The sequence below is a fragment of the Schistocerca gregaria genome, chromosome 6 (assembly GCF_023897955.1).
Source record: "Schistocerca gregaria isolate iqSchGreg1 chromosome 6, iqSchGreg1.2, whole genome shotgun sequence".
In the NCBI taxonomy this organism is placed as follows: Eukaryota; Metazoa; Arthropoda; class Insecta; order Orthoptera; family Acrididae; genus Schistocerca; species Schistocerca gregaria.
In genome coordinates this window covers 172,527,872-172,545,920 of record NC_064925.1, presented here as the reverse complement: position 1 = coordinate 172,545,920, position 18,049 = coordinate 172,527,872, and the positions used below count along the sequence as shown (strand labels likewise).

At 39.3% G+C, this 18,049-nt stretch overlaps 1 protein-coding gene across 6 annotated transcripts in view; it reads right to left on the bottom strand.

Moving 5' to 3' along the window:
• Positions 1-18,049, bottom strand: part of LOC126278359 (1,5-anhydro-D-fructose reductase-like) — a 129,301-nt gene that overhangs the window by 25,522 nt on the left and 85,730 nt on the right. Inside the window, exons 6-7 of one of the 6 annotated variants that reach the window (XR_007550694.1) lie at positions 14,592-15,109; positions 13,607-14,479 (exon numbers count right to left, since the gene is read on the bottom strand). The exons of the other annotated variants lie outside the window; for them this stretch is intronic. The gene's annotated coding sequence lies outside the window, so the exon portion shown is untranslated. Of the gene's footprint in view, positions 1-13,606; positions 14,480-14,591; positions 15,110-18,049 lie in introns of those variants that run through there. 6 annotated transcript variants of the gene reach the window in all.

The following is an 18,049-nucleotide window of genomic DNA, read 5'->3' as shown; positions in this document are numbered from 1 at the left end:
TGTCTCCATGCGAACTAATAGTCCAATGTGGGACCAAGCAGCTTCAAACCAACCAAGCATAATCATTAACTAGGTGGATCCAATAGTCTATGAGCTGCCTGTTAGTCCTTATGGTTCCTCATCTCGTGCTGGTGCTACCAAGTAGAGACCACATCCAGTATGTGATTTTCTAATGCTCCAAGTGACTCTGAAGGCCCTGGGCTAAGCACAAGGTGTCTTCCAACTGGTCAGTTGTTCAGTGCTGCCTGCAGTTTAACGTAAGCTTCTACATTGCCAGATTGATACATCAGCAAGGCCACTTCAAAGGCTACTGCTGTTTCTCTATGGCAGCATACATCTGCCCCCGTGTACCAAATGTTGCCATAGGCACATGCACACTGCCCATGTGTTGGGCTTTGGTAGCATGCCACTACCTCGATGACTACACTCACTGCCTGGACACAGACCTTGTATTGGAGACCTCTTGTATTGAAGTCATGCTGAATGGTAGAATATTTATACCAAGTGGGCTTTTGTAAGATAGGTGTGGTATTGGTAGAAAAAAATCCCAGTTGCCCTGCGCATTCTGAAGCAAAAGAGGCATTCTTGATTATGACCGGTGTCGGTGTTGACTGCTGGTCAGCCGTGTATTACATTTTGGTGTGTTGTCACTACTTTTTGATTCCGGAAGTGTCTTGGCTGGACCGATACAATTAAATTGTGGTGCCAGAGAGCCGGTACCATCAAGCAACATTGCAGAGGAACAATCTGTAGCGGAACTTCAATGGAAATGGAATTTTTTTCTCCATGTGGTAGGGTTGGAGAAGCAATATATAATCACCCAGGCTGGAGGGGATGGATGGAAAGCTGAAGTTTTGAAAGGGGACTCAGTCAGTGAATTAAATGAGTTTAGATGGCTAACAAGGAAACAGAGGATTGGCTTGTACTCAGTTGTGTGCAGTGAAACCTGTTGCGGCACAATACTCTGTGCAACCAGTCATTCTCTGTGATTTGTTTCAAGTGTATAAGGCCTGGACATTACACCAAGGAATGCTCATGGTTAGCACTCAGGTATAATTATTAGGTCCTGTCTGTGGTAGGAAATGTGGCTGAGATGTTGGTGTTGGTTTCTTTATATTTTCCTTTTCCTTTTATTGCTAACACAGATTTTACAATGGACAAACCAGGATAGAGAAAGTCACCATTGTAGATGTAGATCAGACAATGTTATATCAGATGGTACAAACGCAGGCAGACAATACAGAGTTGCACAAGGAGTTCGATACATTAAGAGAGGATAGGTCCTTGTCCAGTCTGTCAGTACCCACTCTAGATGTTAGTAACACTACCCAAGAATCTCCTTTTACTGAGCGCTAGAAGAGGAAGTGTTAGCATTCATAGATAACTTATTTGCAGCCACTGAATTGAGGTATTGTTCGAAGGAGCAGCTGTTGCATAATTTGGAGTTATGCAGATATTTTTCTAACATGGATCGTGCAAGTGGCTACCATGAGTTAGAAATAGCACCAGAAGATTGGCTGAATACAGCGTTTGCAATCACTTCAGGACACTATCAGTATTCACATATGGCACTCGGGTTGAAAAATAATTAGATACATTTCAGCACATTTGAGGCAGCTTTTTTAAAAGGGTTTAAATCAAGCAATGTATGATGTATTAAGATGACACATTTATCTTTGCAAAGTACATGAAAGAGCATTTGTTAAGACTAAGTGAGGTGTTAAGCAGTTGCAATCAGTGCACCTGACACTCAGTACAGATAAGTGTCACTTTGTGCTAGAAGTAGTACATTATTTAATGACAGCGATTAGTTGAGAGGAAGTCAGGATAGATCCCAGGTTACTAAAAGTCACACAGCATTTTTCGACACCATGTACAAAGGAAAAGTTGCAATCTTTTTAGGTCTAGCAAGTTAGCATCGGAAATTTGTATGAAAATTTGCAAAGATAACACGGTCACTCATTCACCTATTGAAGAAAGGAGTGAAGAAGTTTCACTGGTCATCAGAGTGTGAAGATGTGTCCCATGGATTGAAAGAATTGTTAAAAATGAACAGGTATTGGTTTTCCTGAATTTTGAACAGGAATTTGTGTTGTCATGTGATGCAAGCAGTTGTGCTTGGCTGTGTGTTGTGTCAAGAAATAGATGGAACAGAGCATTCAGTAGCCTATATCACATGTCACTTGAATAGCACTGGAAGGATAATTCTACAATGGAGGAGATGCTGATCTTTATGTGTGGCATAACATACTTTCAGTGTTATTTATTTGAAAGGGAATTTAAATTGATAACAGATGATGCAGCCTTGAAGTGGCTGTAAGTTTAAAAGATCCATCATGCAGGTTAACACATTGGGCACTAAAACTGAGTGAATTTTATTCTGTGGTAACTTATTAACCAGGTAAATCTCATAGGAACATGGATGGCCCGAGTCTGAAGGTTAATCCATTATAACAAGTAGGATCCACTGCTGTAGGGTGGCAGAAGGTGCAAGCAGCCAACAAGAACTGTATTTGGAACACAACCATAATTCATTGTTCTCAATGAAGTCTTGTGTAACCTCATGTTGTGGGACCAGCTACACTGCAGGATGGAGTATTGAAACACACATCACGTGTTAGGAGGCTACTGGGGTTGAAGAACAAGGGAATGGTGCATACCCAAGCAATATTGATAGCAAACATGTGAAAACGATGTAGAACAGTATGCAAAAACCTGTGTACTATGTGCTCAATAAGCTGAATTGAGTCATCAGTGTATTCACCTGCAGAGACTACCCAAGGCCAGGAAGGGATTAGAGATGCTCAAATGGTTGGATGTCTTAGTTGAAATGTCAGTAAGAAATCTATTTACACTAATGATAATAGATCACTTTTAACGTTACCTAGAAGTGATAGCTGCTCCAAATCAGTGAGTGGCTTAATCCAAGGAGAATAATTGGTTATTGAAGTTTGGAGCTTCACAGATGCTGATTTCGGGCCAAGGTACCATCTTCATGTTAGCATCCATGCAGTAATTTTGTTGTTTTTATGAACTTGTAAATTAAGAACAAGCACATTACACTCGCAAGCAAATGAGAGAATGAAAGAGTTCACCAGAGAGTAGGGAAGATGTTGACCCATTATGTCAACAGCCATTTTAATGATTAGGACACACTGCTACCTTATGTTGTGGCAGCATAAAATTTGAAGGTTCATGGCCATGTGGAGTGGCTGCGCAGTCTGAAGTGCCATGTCACATATTGTGCGGCCTCTCTTGCTGGGGGTTAGAGTCCTCCTTCAGGCAAGGGTGTGTGTGTGTGTGTGTGTGTGTGTGTGTGTGTGTGTGTGTGTGTGTGTGTGTGTTGCTCTTAGCATAACTTAGTTTAAGTTAGCTTATGTAGTGTGTAAGTCTAGAGACCGATGACCTCAGCAGTTTGGTTCCTTAGGAATTCACACACATTTGAACATTTTGAAGGTTCATGAGAATACAGGTCCATCACTGTATGTACAGAAGATGCCATCATCATCATCTGAAATAGTGAAGCATAGAGTTGAGAGAAATAGGGAATCAGTACAGAAATTCATTAAACGTTGCAGGCAGTTTGGAATCAAATGTAATACATGAATAAGAAGGATTTGGAATGACAAGAGTGAATGAGGCAACAGAATGCTAAGATACCTAAATATTGTACAGGGCAGTGATTGATGATGAGCCCTTACACCATGAATGGAAAGATGAAAAAATTGTTAGTCATTACGACAGTCCAAACCAAGTGGCTGAGTACCAGAGTCAGTCCGAAAAAAGGGTGGAGGGGATAAGAAAGGAAAGATGGCACAGCAAGTTGAACAAATCACTCCTGTGCAATCTACACTTATGTTGCCAAGTGCATGAAGATCTAGAGTCAGGCCAACACACACACACACACACACACACACACACACACACACACAAAGAGAGATAGATAGATAGATAGATAGATAGAGAGAGAGAGAGAGAGAGAGAGAGAGAGAGAGAGAGAGAGAGAGAGAGAGAAACTAGACAAGGAAGGAAGAAAGAGATTGTGTAATGTGAGTCCAGTATGCTAAGACTGTGCTGCCTCACTTGGTGAGACCTACAGAAATTAGCACTGGGAACAATTGAGACATTCAAGAACAGAGGAGAAATAGAATTAGAGGATGATGTAAGGCTGAATCAATAGATGTGGGATCTGCATCCTTATAGCCAATTGGTGGAAAACATATGTTAATTGTCAGTTACTGAGCAGGGAATAATACGCAGTGAAATTCATTAATTATACTTCCGGGCTGAATTGCCGTGGTCGATACATAAAATTTCTTCTCCTTCCTGATGTTTCGTTGCCGGCTGCCGGCAACAAAACATCACAAAGGGGAAGTAGTTTTATATATGGACCACAGCAATTCAGCCCGGAAGTTTTAATTAATGAAGACGTCGGCCGTGAAACCTTACACGCTATGATTAAGCACTAAAATTCTTGCTTTGCTTATAGCTATCCTGTACTGCCAGTGTAACTAATTCTTGGAAAATTTAGAATGAATTGGCGAGGGGCCCCGAGACAGATGTACCTGCACTTCTACCTGCTATAGGCTTCCTAAAATACATAAACACAACCAACAAGGATGCCTCATCGTGGCTCGATACTGTACCCCACAGACAAAATATCTGCCCTTGTGGATCAACACCTTAAGCCAATTTACCCATAATCTATCCTCCTATACAAAAGACACTAACTATGCTGACTCTCTACAATTCCTGTCACTTTACCAGCAGGTGACCTGCTTGTCACTGTTAATGTCAGCAGAGATGCCCAACTTGCTAGTACCTCGGGCTGCAAGCTACTCACTATGACCACAAAGGGGCCATGGAGGGGGGAGGGATCATGCACACTTACATAATTAGTTCATATTTGTTTCACAAATATTCAGTTTATTCAACAAATATAATTAGAACAATGTATTTTTACATAAATAACAATGTATTTTTATAGAAATGTTATCTACCTTCTGGTAGGGAATAAAAGACAGAAAAAATAATTAAAATGAATGAACAGTGAGGGGTGGGCCACCATAATATCAATGGCAAGCTATGGTGAGCACCCCTGCTCCAAAGTAACATCCGACATGCCAGTGCACTTGCTGCCACTGAACATCACCTCTCCAAATGTTCAGTTGACACCAACCTCCAACTCCCTACCTGATAATCATGACCAACTACATTTTCACCCGCAAATAATTCTCCTTTGAAGCACCTACATACAAATCTGCAATATGGTCCTCTCAAAGGGCATCTACATGAAAACCATTCCATAACTGCAGCTCTGTGGCTGAAACAGAGTACAGTATGGTAACGGGTGATCAATAGTTAAAATAATATGAAATAGCTGAGGCAACAGGTATATCAGAAGAAAGAATACACTATAACATACATTAGAATTAACTGTGATACAGCTTTTGGCAAAGTTGAATGATGAGAAGCAAATATGAAAACTTGTAGTGCCCCCAGAATATTACAAAAGTCTGGAGTCACTTGTGTTCCAGCCGTTTTGAACACGCGTTATTTTAAAGTAGGGCATAAGGATGAGCATGGGATACTGCACCCATTTATTGTTTGTGCATGTGAAACTGGAAGGTAGATAATTCGTCAGCACTGGCGACATGCCAAGAATAAGCAAATTCGGCCCGGGAGCTCTGTGGCCAGCTGCAAAGAGTAATGTAGCATTGTATTGTTAAAAAACAGAGAGACTCGAAATAGTGCCTGTGACTGTGTAATTAACTGATTCTGGGTGCCCGGTAATGTATGGGCTTATGTCATAAAGTTTAGCTGTTTTTTGTACAAAGTGGAAATAAATATGTTCTGGTGCATTGAATGATATTCCAAGAGCAGCGTATTTTTTAAATAAGAAGAGAGAGAACGAGAGTGTGAAAATTTCCCCTTCCTAGCAGTGAAATCTTCGGAGAGGCATCCGGTGCTAGCAGAAGACATCAGCGCTGCAAGAAAGCAGAACCACCATTCCTCAACAAGTAAGTCCACGAAAACGCTTAAGCTGTATAGAGAGAGCTTAACATTACACCCAGCGACCGCAAACTCTCTCCCAGAAATATTTGGACTGCTACAAAAAATCCAACTGATTACATGTCTTGCTGCTCACTAGATGTGAGGCACAGGTCTACCATTTCACACCAGAAATGGAAAAGCGATCCAACTAGTTGCTGGAGGCTGGCAGCTTGCTCTGAAGAATGTAAAGCCTTATATCTGGCAGAAATGTAATGGCCACTGTTTTCTGGGACACCATTCATTTATTCAGTCTGTCATTCACATGTCAATAGAATGATCTGCTCCATGCCAACAAGCAAAAGCATCATGGGAAACCCGACTTGCAAATTTCTCATGGCATCCTGAAAGCCTTGAATTAACACAAGCAGATGCAGAATTTCCTGACTTCAAAAAGCATGTGACTCATTATCATTAGCACATGTATGCTTCTTATCCAAAGTACAATCATTTGGGGTGCAAGGCAAAAGTTATTATTGAATTGGGGATTCCTTGGCAGAGAGAATGCAGAGCATTATCTTGGATGGAGAGTCATGAACAGATGCAGAGGCATCTGGTGTGACTCAGGGAAGTGTGTTGGTACCCTCTCTATTCATGTTGTATATTAGGCATAATCCATACACTTCAGGCAGGGGTTACCTTCATAGTCTCGGACATTATTGAATTTAGCATATGTTAAAATTCAGGAGTAGGTAAGAAACATGTATATTTTTGTTTTCTCAAAAAATAAAAAAATAAAAAAAAAATCCTGCCCAGAGATACAGGCCTCCAAAGGTGACATTGTGAACACCATTTTGCAGATGCAAATTTCGGAAAAAAATTTTAAATGCTGTATCTCTGTAACAGTTCTAGGTATTTTGTTAGAGTTATTTTATTTGAAAGATAATTGCTTTATGACTACAATGGTATCCTGCATTTGGACGTATCTGTCAAAGATCTTTTACTGCTGTTGCCTTTTGAATTTTTTTTATTAATTTTTTTTTTCAAAAGTGCCAATCCAGAAAAGATAGATTTTTTTAAGCTGGACAGGTTTTATTTTAAAAAATCATTTTATAACTTTCAAGGGTAATGCGTGTATTTGCTGAAGTTGTTTCTCACTAATTTCTTTGTTACCTGAACAATGTGAAGCCTCTCATGGTGCAGATGATGCAGATTTTGCATCAATAGAGGAAGACTTAAATACCCTGAATCAGTCAACTACAGAGGTAGGTGTTAGCCCGGTTAAGAAACCACGGTCAGTGAAGTCGAGCCATAAGCTCTATGCATCAAGAAAGCACAGAGAAATTAATAAATCTATGGATGAATACACTACAGCAAAACTGACCACACTCTTCAAAGTAGAAATTCCATCTTCAGAAGAAAATGAACCAAAGCATTCTTGCACTTCTTGCCAGGAATTTTTCACAAATATCAGTTCGGCTGTTGAATATTTTGCATTCTACAGTGAAAAGGTGCAAGTTTTAACTATTATTCCATAGACATTTCCAAAGAAAAGAATTTTGAACCACATTTCATCAGTATCAAAGAACATGGTAGACATATCAAGAAATGTGAGGTCTATAAAAGGAGTCTTTGGAAGACTAGATTGCTATTATGTTCATCCTGTAGAAGCAGCTCAAGTTCAAATAGTGCAGTCATTTTATCTGGAAGATAAATGGAACTGTTTTTGCCAGAGTGCCAACAAAAAAGACATTGTAACTGTAACAGTTGAGGTCTAAAAGTTATGAGAGTGAAGAGGTACATTACTAGCAGTATTAAAGAAACTTTTTCAATTTATAAGAGCAACTATCAACTTCAAATATTGGAATCAAAATTTTATGCATTACGACCTAAGTGGGTAGTTCCACACCCATCCAGAGATGTCTGTTTAAGTGTGTAATGCGTGATTTTTGAACTTTGAGTGGTAACTTTGAAGAACTTACTGCAGAATGTGACATATGACACCTTAGTTGAGCGTGCGAAGTCATTTGGAGTCTGTGATGTAAAGCGAGAGACTTGTTTGTTTCAAGAATGTGGTGACTGCCCTGGAAAGGGAGGACTGTCTTTACAGACACTTGGCCTGGAAGACGTAGCAGATATCTCTGCAGAAATTACACAGGCAACTTGGGAGGAAAATAAATTATGAAAAAAATAAGAAAATAAATTAAGTTAATTTGACAGTTTCATAGATGCACTTGGTAAATGTTAAGTGAAAGCAGTAACACACCAGGATCTGAAGAAATTGCAACAACAACACACTGAAGAAGTGAAAGGGTGTGTACTGGCTAAAGAACTATGTTTAGTGCTTCATTGTGATTTTGCTGAGAACTGGTCTGCAATTCTCCCACAAGAAGTACAAGGGTATCATGGGAGTAATGACCAAGTTTCAATTTTTACAGGAGTGACATATTTTCAAATCAAGACCACAAGTATTGCAGTTATAAGTGATGACACAGGGCATGACTCAACACATGCTTTGTTAGCAATGCGCAAAATTCTTCAACTGCAAACAGGGGCAGAAAAGATCATCATCATTTCTGATAGTGCTCCTTGTCATTTTAAAAATCATTACCAGCTGTTTGAATTGAGTGAGTGGCTTGTGCCAACTGACTGGGTACACAGTGCTATTGGTCAAGGGAAGGGGCTTTGTGATGGTGTAGGAGGCCTGCTGAAGCACCATGTTACAAAACATAATCTTTCCAGGCCAAATACAGCTGCAAGTCAGAATGCTGAGGATTTTATGAGGGTCATGAAATCTTACACATCCACAAACCTCATTACTTTCTCCAAAGAGGAAATTGAAGAATTTTGTGAGCAGAAAAAAGAAGAGTGGTCCAAATAAACTAATACTGTGAAAGAAATTCAGAAGACACATTTTTGCACTCAAAGTGATGGATAAACTCATATTGCACACACTTTAAAGAGGAAGACAAAATTTTGTTTGTTTGGCCAGTACCTCAGAAACAGCAGGTTAATATTCAGATTCACAACCTGAGACGAAACATATTTGTGATGTGTGTGTATGACTGTGACTGGTGGCTTGCAGAGATTATTGACACCAGTTATAAGTTAAACGAAATTGTAGGGAACTTTATGGACCAGCTGCTGGATATAGGTTTCCAGCTGAAGGACAGCAACAATGCCATCAGTGCTCACTTCCTGTTCACAATGTTTTGCAGATTGTAAATGCTCCAGTTCCTATTGGTTCAGCAGGAAGGGATCACTCTACATCAAAGGAAGATACTGAAGCAGTGGAGCACATTTTTAGTTCATTTACTGGCTAATTTCAGTACAAAACAGAGTGCACAGAAGTTGTATAAATTGAAACCTTTAAGTCTCTGGACCTTTCATATACATTTTGGAATCATTTAAAATGCCTGAAAAATAAGTCTCTTACTCATCTTTCAAAACTAAAATGATGTTAAACAACGCTAAGTTTTGATTTTTATGAGCCTGTTATGTAATAATGTGGTAATAAAACAGGTTTTATGTATGGCAAAAATTTCAATTGTTTATAAAACCTGTTGAACCTAAAAGTGGAAGCTCTCCTTTTCAAGGAAAGTAGAATTATATGGTAAAAATCAACATAAAAAATTAAAGTTTTATGGATTGGCATTTTTGATTAAAAAAGTTTTTTCCATAAATTATAAAAAAGTTCAGAATGCTATAGTAAAAGAACTTTGACAGATAAGCCCAAATGGAGGATTTCTTTGTAATCATTAAGCAATTGTCTTTCTAATAAAAAAAGAAGCCCAACAAAATATCTAGAACTGTTCCAAAGATACACAATTTTAAAATTTAGTCCAAAATCCACATCTTCAAAATGGTATACACAGTGTCATCTTTGGAGGGCTGTCTATCAGAGCAGAAATTTTTTTGGAGGAAACAAAAAAAAAAATGTGTGTTCTTCAGTTAGTCTTTCATTTTAACATATGCTAAATTCAATAACATTGGAGGCTATGAAGGTAAGATTTTTTTCCTAGCCCATCTGAATTGATATGGGCTATGCCATTAATGACCTTGCAGACAATATTGGTTTGTTAGATGATGATGTTGTCTTTAATGAAGTACTGTCTGAAAAAAAGCTGCACAATAATTCAGTCAGGTATTGTTAAGTTTCAAAGTGCTACTTATATTGCAACTTGCTTTAGATGTACAGAAATGTAGAACTGTGGACTCCACAAAATGGAAAAAAAAAACATAGTATCATACAATATAAGACAGGTGGCACATCCTAATTCATTGGTAGAATATTGGGGAAATGCTATCAGTCTATAAAGGAGATTGCTTATAAAACACTCATCTGACCCACTCTAAAACACTTGTCTGACTCTAGAAAATAACTCAAATTCCAAACAGAAGTAACAGGGGTCTGCAGCTCGTGGTCCCGTGGTTGCGTTTTTGCTTCCCGAGCGCAGGGTCCTGGGTTCGATTCCCGGCAGGATCAGGGATTTTCACATGCCTCGTGATGACTGGGTGTTTGTGTTGCCTCATCACTTCATGATCATTCATGAAAGTGGCGAGGCTGGACTGAGCAAATATTGGGAATTTGTACAAGTGCTGATAACCGCGCAGCTGAGCGCCCCACAAACCAATCATCATCGTCAATAGAAGTAACAGGGAATATTGAAAGGGCAGTATGAATGGTCACAGATTTGTTTGGCCCATGGGAGAGTATCACAAAGATGCTGAAAACAGCCATATGGCACATGTTTCAAGACAGACTCACTCTGTCTTGTGAAAGCCTACTTAGCTTGAAGAACCAACTTTAAGTGATGAATACAGGAATGCATCACAACCCATTACATATCGCTCCTGTAGTGCTCCTCAAGACATGATTACGCTAATTACAGCCACCACAGAAGGCTATAAGCAATCATTTATCCCTCAATTCATATGTAAATGGAATGAAAAGACTGCCAACAGCTGTTACATATTTTAGAAAGTGCATGACAGGAAGCTGTCTACATTTCATTATTAGTTTCAGTAAACAAACAGAAGTGCAGTGTACTTTCAATAGAAATGTTAAGTTGTATAAACTAATAAAATACAAAAAATAAAACATAAATAAAAAATAAACCAATGAAACAATATAATCAACTTGTGAATGTTTCACTGCTTCTTATTTCTGTGCATGCTAAGAAAATTGGAGAGGAATTCCGCCTCATGCAAGACACCTTTGCAGTTTTGTTTTCACCCACAAATGTTTCAGCACTTTTCGTGCTATCTCCAGTGGATTTGTTTATTTTACTTCTGCAAAATTGTTAAATGTTAACCTTAAAAAACTTTTTGTAAAAAATATTTACATTTGTGAAATGAGCAATTATTGTCAAATGTTTTATACACTGGTTTGTATACTGTACAGAGTTGGGACATATATCACTGAGCTAAGATCCTGTATGCTGTTTACTTACGATATGTCTAAAGTTTCAAGTTTGACTTTGTGTCAATAAAGAGCCAGCTGTGTTTCACAAGAACAACATATTCTTAATCCGTGCTGGTTATTTCATCACATTTAAACGCAATATATGTTCCAAATTCCTACTACAGATTGACACCAATTTTATAGGTCTATGAGCAATGGATTACTTCTGTTTCCTTCCTTGTGTACTGATATGACCTGTGCAACTTTCAGGTCTGTGCACTAATCTTTCATCAAGTGAGTGGTTGCATACATTTGCTTAAAATACAATTATTTCCTCAATATATTCTGTTCAGAAGCTAACTGGCATACAATCTGAACTGTAAAACTTTTCTTAGCAGTTGTTTGTGATTTCAGTTCTGGAATATTTACTGCATCTTCTTTGGTTAAAGAATTTTAGAAAACTGTGTTCATTAACTCTGCTTTAGTAGTGCAGTCATTGGAAACAAAACCATTGCCATCACACAATGAAGATACTGATTATGTCTTGCTACTGGCATACTTTACATATGACCAGAAATTTGAGGATTTTCTTTCAAATTTCAAGACAAAGTTTCATTGTGGAAACTATTAAAAGAATTTCACACTTAAGTCCACACTATGTTTCAAATGTTTGTAAACTGCTGTACCCAAAAACTTTCACTTATGACCACAACTGCCCCCTAAACAGATGTGGTCTGCAAGTTTCTCGTGCTCTGACTCTATAGGAGACACACCCTTCGCAGACCAAGACATCAACAGTACGGCAGGCAGGGCAACTACCACAACAGGCTGGGTTGTGTATAAAACACACCTCGAATATCCGACAAGAATAAGGAAGATGATAACAACAATAAACACAATGAACCTACGGCTCGAGTATCACACACAAACGCTAAAAGTGCATTTGATATAGCCCTTTAATACACTGAACATAGCTCTGCATCTACCCCAATACACATTTTGTGGATTAGGAAATGGCAGAACATCATGGCAAACTCAGAGTTGTTGTCTGCTAAGCAAAAGAACATTACAGACTTTTTTCGTCCAACTTAAGAATAGAACAGGGACGGCCAAGAACGCGGCACCCGTGCCGAGGTTTCACACATGTGCGGATCGCTCCCTTCTGATGTCACACGTCCCCCACTACCACACCAGCTGACTGCGGGCGCATGCGCGGAACTACGAACACGCCGCATGCGACAGTGCATTCGCGTAAAGAACACTGCCCTACTACCATGTAGCTTAGTTTCATATTGTGACATTTGATAATATTAAGCTCTGTACAACACATCATGTTGAGCAATACTGAATCTTTGTTGGCTGTTCGTACATCTACAGAAAAATAACAATAACACTGGGTTTGAAACTGCATTACACCAACAATATTGTGCTTCTCACATCGCCACTCATAAAATTCTTACAACATTTAAGCTGAGATATAGAAACAGAATTGAAAGTAGTCTACAGCATGCAGTATGACGTGGAATAAGTGATTCCAACTACATGTGAAACAAGCAAATTTTATATTCTGGAACTACTGTACAAAATTTGCAATAACTACAATTCTCAATAAAACATATGACAAATACAACAAAATTATCGCCATTAATTTAATTATTTTTGGTTCACTGTAGACATAATAAAGTACATATCAGTTTCTCATATTTTTGTCACTCAGATTGCCACATAATCCTGACTTATTTATTTCCATAATCGAAATAAACCTTTCGCACACATATGTCGATCCAAACACTGATATAACTTTTGCAGCCTCATTGTGGAGACAGGGAAACTCTTCCCGAGGAAAATCTTCATAAAATTCCTGGACAGTTTTTATGTAAAAAAATTTGTCCTTTAAATGGGAATTACACTGCAGATCAGTCACTTCCATTTGCAAATGCACTGGAGTACTTTCAACTGAAACAGCAAAGGGTTTAGAAAATAGTTCAAAAACAGATGTCAGACTGGCAGTGTCCTGAAAACGTTTAGAAAATTGTGCCTGTAGTTCCTCCAACACAGAAACGAATTCGTCAGAAGTTGCCTTCTCTCTGACTTTAGAGAGCATAGGGCAATGGCAGTATTCATTTTCATGAGTTGTTCCTTCCACAATGCGAGTTTCTTACTAAACGCATCCACTTTTTTCATCAGATCAGAAATAAGCTGCTACTCACCTTGCAAAGTCTTATTGAGAGCGTTCAAGTGTGCAGTCAGATCAACTAAAAAGGCGAGGTCTGCAATCCATTTTCAATCTTCTAATTTTGGCTCTGCCTTTCCTTTTTCCTTCAGGAACGCAACAATAGCAAGGTCTTAAATTGAAAAATCTTTCGAGGCATGATCCTCAACTTAACCAACATGTTTCCCAGTGGTAAATAACATCTCCTTACTCTTCGTAAAATGTACAATGGTGACTACCAAACTTCATTACATGCCCCAAATTTGCATACTTAGCACAAAGAGCTTCTTGGTGTACAAAACAATTCATTCCGTACAAATCTTCTGTCGATCATCCTAGTTTTTTACGCAACAATGCTACAACCCATTTTGAGCACCTCAAATTGCTGGCGCTCCATCCGTGGTGACTGAAACTAACATTTTCCAATTCAGGCCAACGGCTTCAGCTGCCTCTTCAACTGCTTTTAGCAAGTCGGTATCCCTCGTTGTGTGTTTCATTGGTACTAAATCTAACAGTTCTTCCATCACGTGCAAATTTGTGTCGACTCCACCAACATAAGTCGCTAGTTGTGCTGTGTCCGAAATGTCGGTCAACTCGTCCAAAGCAATCAAGAATGCAATAAAGTTGCAGGCAGTATCAATTAACTGCCTGTATACATCCGCTGCCATACCAGCTATGCGGCGAGCTATTGTCTGTCTGGAAAGACTAATTTCACTAAACTTCTTTACTTCCAGTGGCGTCAAGAGTTCCGCTGCCTCAACAATACACTCCTTGATGAAATCACCATCACTGAAAGGCTTATTCGCTCTTGCAATTTTGAGCGCTATTTTGTAGCTTGCTCTTAAAGACAGGTTGCTATGTTCGATTGCAGGCTAAAAAAAAGGAAACAAAAATTGAAAGAACTCTAAATTCGAATTCTAACGACAAATTTGCACAAATAAAATACAAACATCAGAAACACAAAGATTTGTAAGTGGTACTCACGTTTGGTCTGTTTGCTGCATAATACTACGTCTTCTTAATTCTGCCAACTTGTTTGATCTATGAACCCAACTAAATCATTAAGTCCTTTGTGTGTGGTGTTATAATGCCGTTATATTGCAAATTTGCGGTGCCCAGCGAGTATGCGACTGCATAATAGACATTGAGAATTTTCATCCTTCTCTTCGAAAAAATATTGCAATTTCCATTCAGCTCTCAAGGCTCGTGACATTGTGTCACTACCCCACCTCTTTGTGAGCGTGTGTTCCATTGCCACAACCACTGTACAGTACTTATAAACTTCCTATGAATCGCTAACAAATAGTGAGGAATAAACATGGCTTCCACTACAAATCAACTAATTCACCCTACGCCGGATGAAAAGATGTCGCATTGCACAGCTACTCTAATGTCGCGCCGTGCCGAGCAGTGCCGCAAAAGACCGAGGAAAGCCAAGTAGTGGCGAAGCACGCATGCAGCACATCTGTACACGTGTACAGTTTGGCACGCCGTGGCCGTCCCTGGAATAGAACATATTTTACCATGAGATTCCTCATGTTTTCAACAGTTCAGTGCAAATCAGTTGTGTGTCAATGCAGTACTTGTGTGTGAAATCTTATGGGACTTAACTACTAAGGTTATCAGTCCCTAAGCTTACACACTACTAAACCTAAATTATCCTAAGGACAAGCACACACACCCATGCCTGAGGGAGGACTCGAACCTCCGCCGGGTACAGATGCACAGTCCATGACTGCAGCGCCTTAGACCTCTCGGCTAATCCTGTGCAGCTCAATGCAGTACTATAAAGAGGTATGTACAGATGTTCAACTTCCACTCACAGTAAAATTATCTTATCATAAAACAAAGATAGGTTTTACAGTACAGGAATCGGATGAGATGCAGTCCCCAACAATCAGTCTTTCCTACTCATTTCCTATGGTGTCTCCCCAGACGTGCGGTTCTGGGTGACTTTACTGAAATCTACTCCTTTTCCTAGACCTCTCTAGTCGTTTTCCTTCACCCTTCTTCCTTCCCCTTCAACCCTTCTGCCTGAAGAAGGAGCCACTGGCTCCAAAAGCTTGCCAGTCATAACAGTCTTATGTGTTTGTTCTGCCACCGCTTGGTGAGCAAATATTTTATCTGTACAATTTACTAATTTTATCAATAATTGATTGTTTTCATTGTAATAATGTACAACAGCTACACTGATGAAAGATCCATACCAGAAGACTAGAAAGTTGCAAAGGTCACACCAGTCCTCAACAAGGGCAATAGAAGTAATCTGCTAAATTGCAGACTCACATCACTAATATCAATTTTCTGTAGGATTTTGGATACTTTAATCACACATTATGAATTAACTGGAAGAAAATGATTTATTGACAAATAGCCAACATGGATTTAGAAAACAATTCTTGTAACGTACAACTAGCTCCTTATTTAAACAAAGTAATGAGTATTATTGACCGAGGATGACCAATCAATTCCATATTTCTAGATTTCCAGGAGGCTTATGAAACCATTCCTCACAAGCAACTTATAATGTCAAAAAAAATGTTCATGTTTACATCTGTAATCGTACCACTAGCAGAATCATGGGTAAACCTTGCCATTAGTATAGTGCTATTTAAATGGCCATTGTTGCACCTGCTACGTATGTCAGAGAAGCAATAGGACGAACTCCATGATGGAGTTGTTAATTTTAAGGATCTGTAAATCGATCTTGGTTCTCTTGAGAGGCATTGGAGAAGTTTAGATAGTTCCACTGAACAGTCTGTTCACAAAAAAATGTATTCATATTCATAAAAAAAGAAAACTGTACTCTTTATATATCAGCAATAAAAATAGATCAAAACTGAGACTGCAATTACATACTGATCTATGAATTAATTGCTTTTTCTCAAAACTTATTGAACCTGCTCATAAGAAGAAGTCCGTGGTAACATTCTATATTGCCACAAAGTAGCAGACAAAGAAGTGAGTTTAGTGTTGAGGAACTTGTATATTTTATTAAAAGTTTTGTTGTTTAGACTTGGGTTTTGTTGCTTAGGTTGTTGCTGCTGAGTGCTAAATAATGTAACATGCTAGATTATCTAGTATCTGTGTTATACACATTTTATTGCATTTGAAAGAAAGGCTCCACCAAAGAGGTGACACTGACGTGATCGTCGCAAATGAAAATATTCTTCACGAGAATGACCGACATGACAGTGCAACAAAGCATGGTGGAAGTCAGAGCAGAACAATCTGTAGCCTAAACTACATCACAACACACAGATACTGACTTCATTCATCAAGATGCATGTTCAGTGTATCATGTGGGGCATGTCAAGTTTCCGGCATCTTGGCTCAGCTATTCAATGATACATGTTGAGAGAGTATTTTTCGACAGCACAGCATACTTTCTAACAATAATAAGGACATCATCATTGTGGCACATTTAGAAACTGTGATACAGGAGACAGAAGATGTCCTACACAATTTTGCTAAATCATATTAAAGAAGCCAGTTAAGCAACAATATACCTTGTTGCCAGAGCTCAGACTAAAAAAGGCTTTTTACAGAGCCCCGTCTCAAGCAAAGTGGGCCATACATGTGTTGGCAGGACCAGATTTGTTGCCTGAATAGACATTGTCCATGCTTTGGCTGCACAAGATGCCTGTGGGCATTCACACAGCAACAGCTGCTTATCAAGGTTTGTCACTACAGGAGCTAGTGGAGAAGGCAGACACCATAGCGAATAGTCTGGCAGAAGTTTCCCTGTGTGCCACCATCATAAACAAGTGTAATAATGATCAAGTATAAGACACACAAAAATGACACAAGTTGTCAACGAGTCATGTGAATCCCACATGGAGGCTCTGACACAAGAACAAAGGATAGAATAGTTGAAGGAACCAATACCACATAGGAATCTACAGTTATCAGCACAACAGTGCAAGGTACAACACAGTTAGAAGTGTGCTCCAAAGAAGAAGACAGCGTGCACGAAAGATGACAGATTCACATCTGAGACTGATACAGATCAGTGTTGCAGTATCGCAGGCATTTTGGGAGAAGCCGCATGCTGCTATACTACAGCGTGCTGTTACACAAACACCTTGAGCGGACATTAAAAGATGCTGACTTCTGACACCAGCAGCTTGTGTGTCCACAGAAGAAGGCGTAAAGGCAGCTGGCAAACACAATGCTAATAGCAGGGTTCAGCCAGGTCTCAGTCCCGAGAATAATTTGCGCACCACACACTTCCTGGAGGGCAGGAAATTCAGGAACTTCATTCTGAACACTCTGAAAATTTACTGCTAATATCTTGATAGCTGAAGTGTCTTTACACTTAGCGCATCCTGATTTCCCTGCCTGCACATCGACTGGGGAGTGTTCATCAGGACACCTCGCACTACTGCCTAGCCTAAAAAATAACCATGTGCACGCCACAAGTACTCTGCCACCCGAGTAGC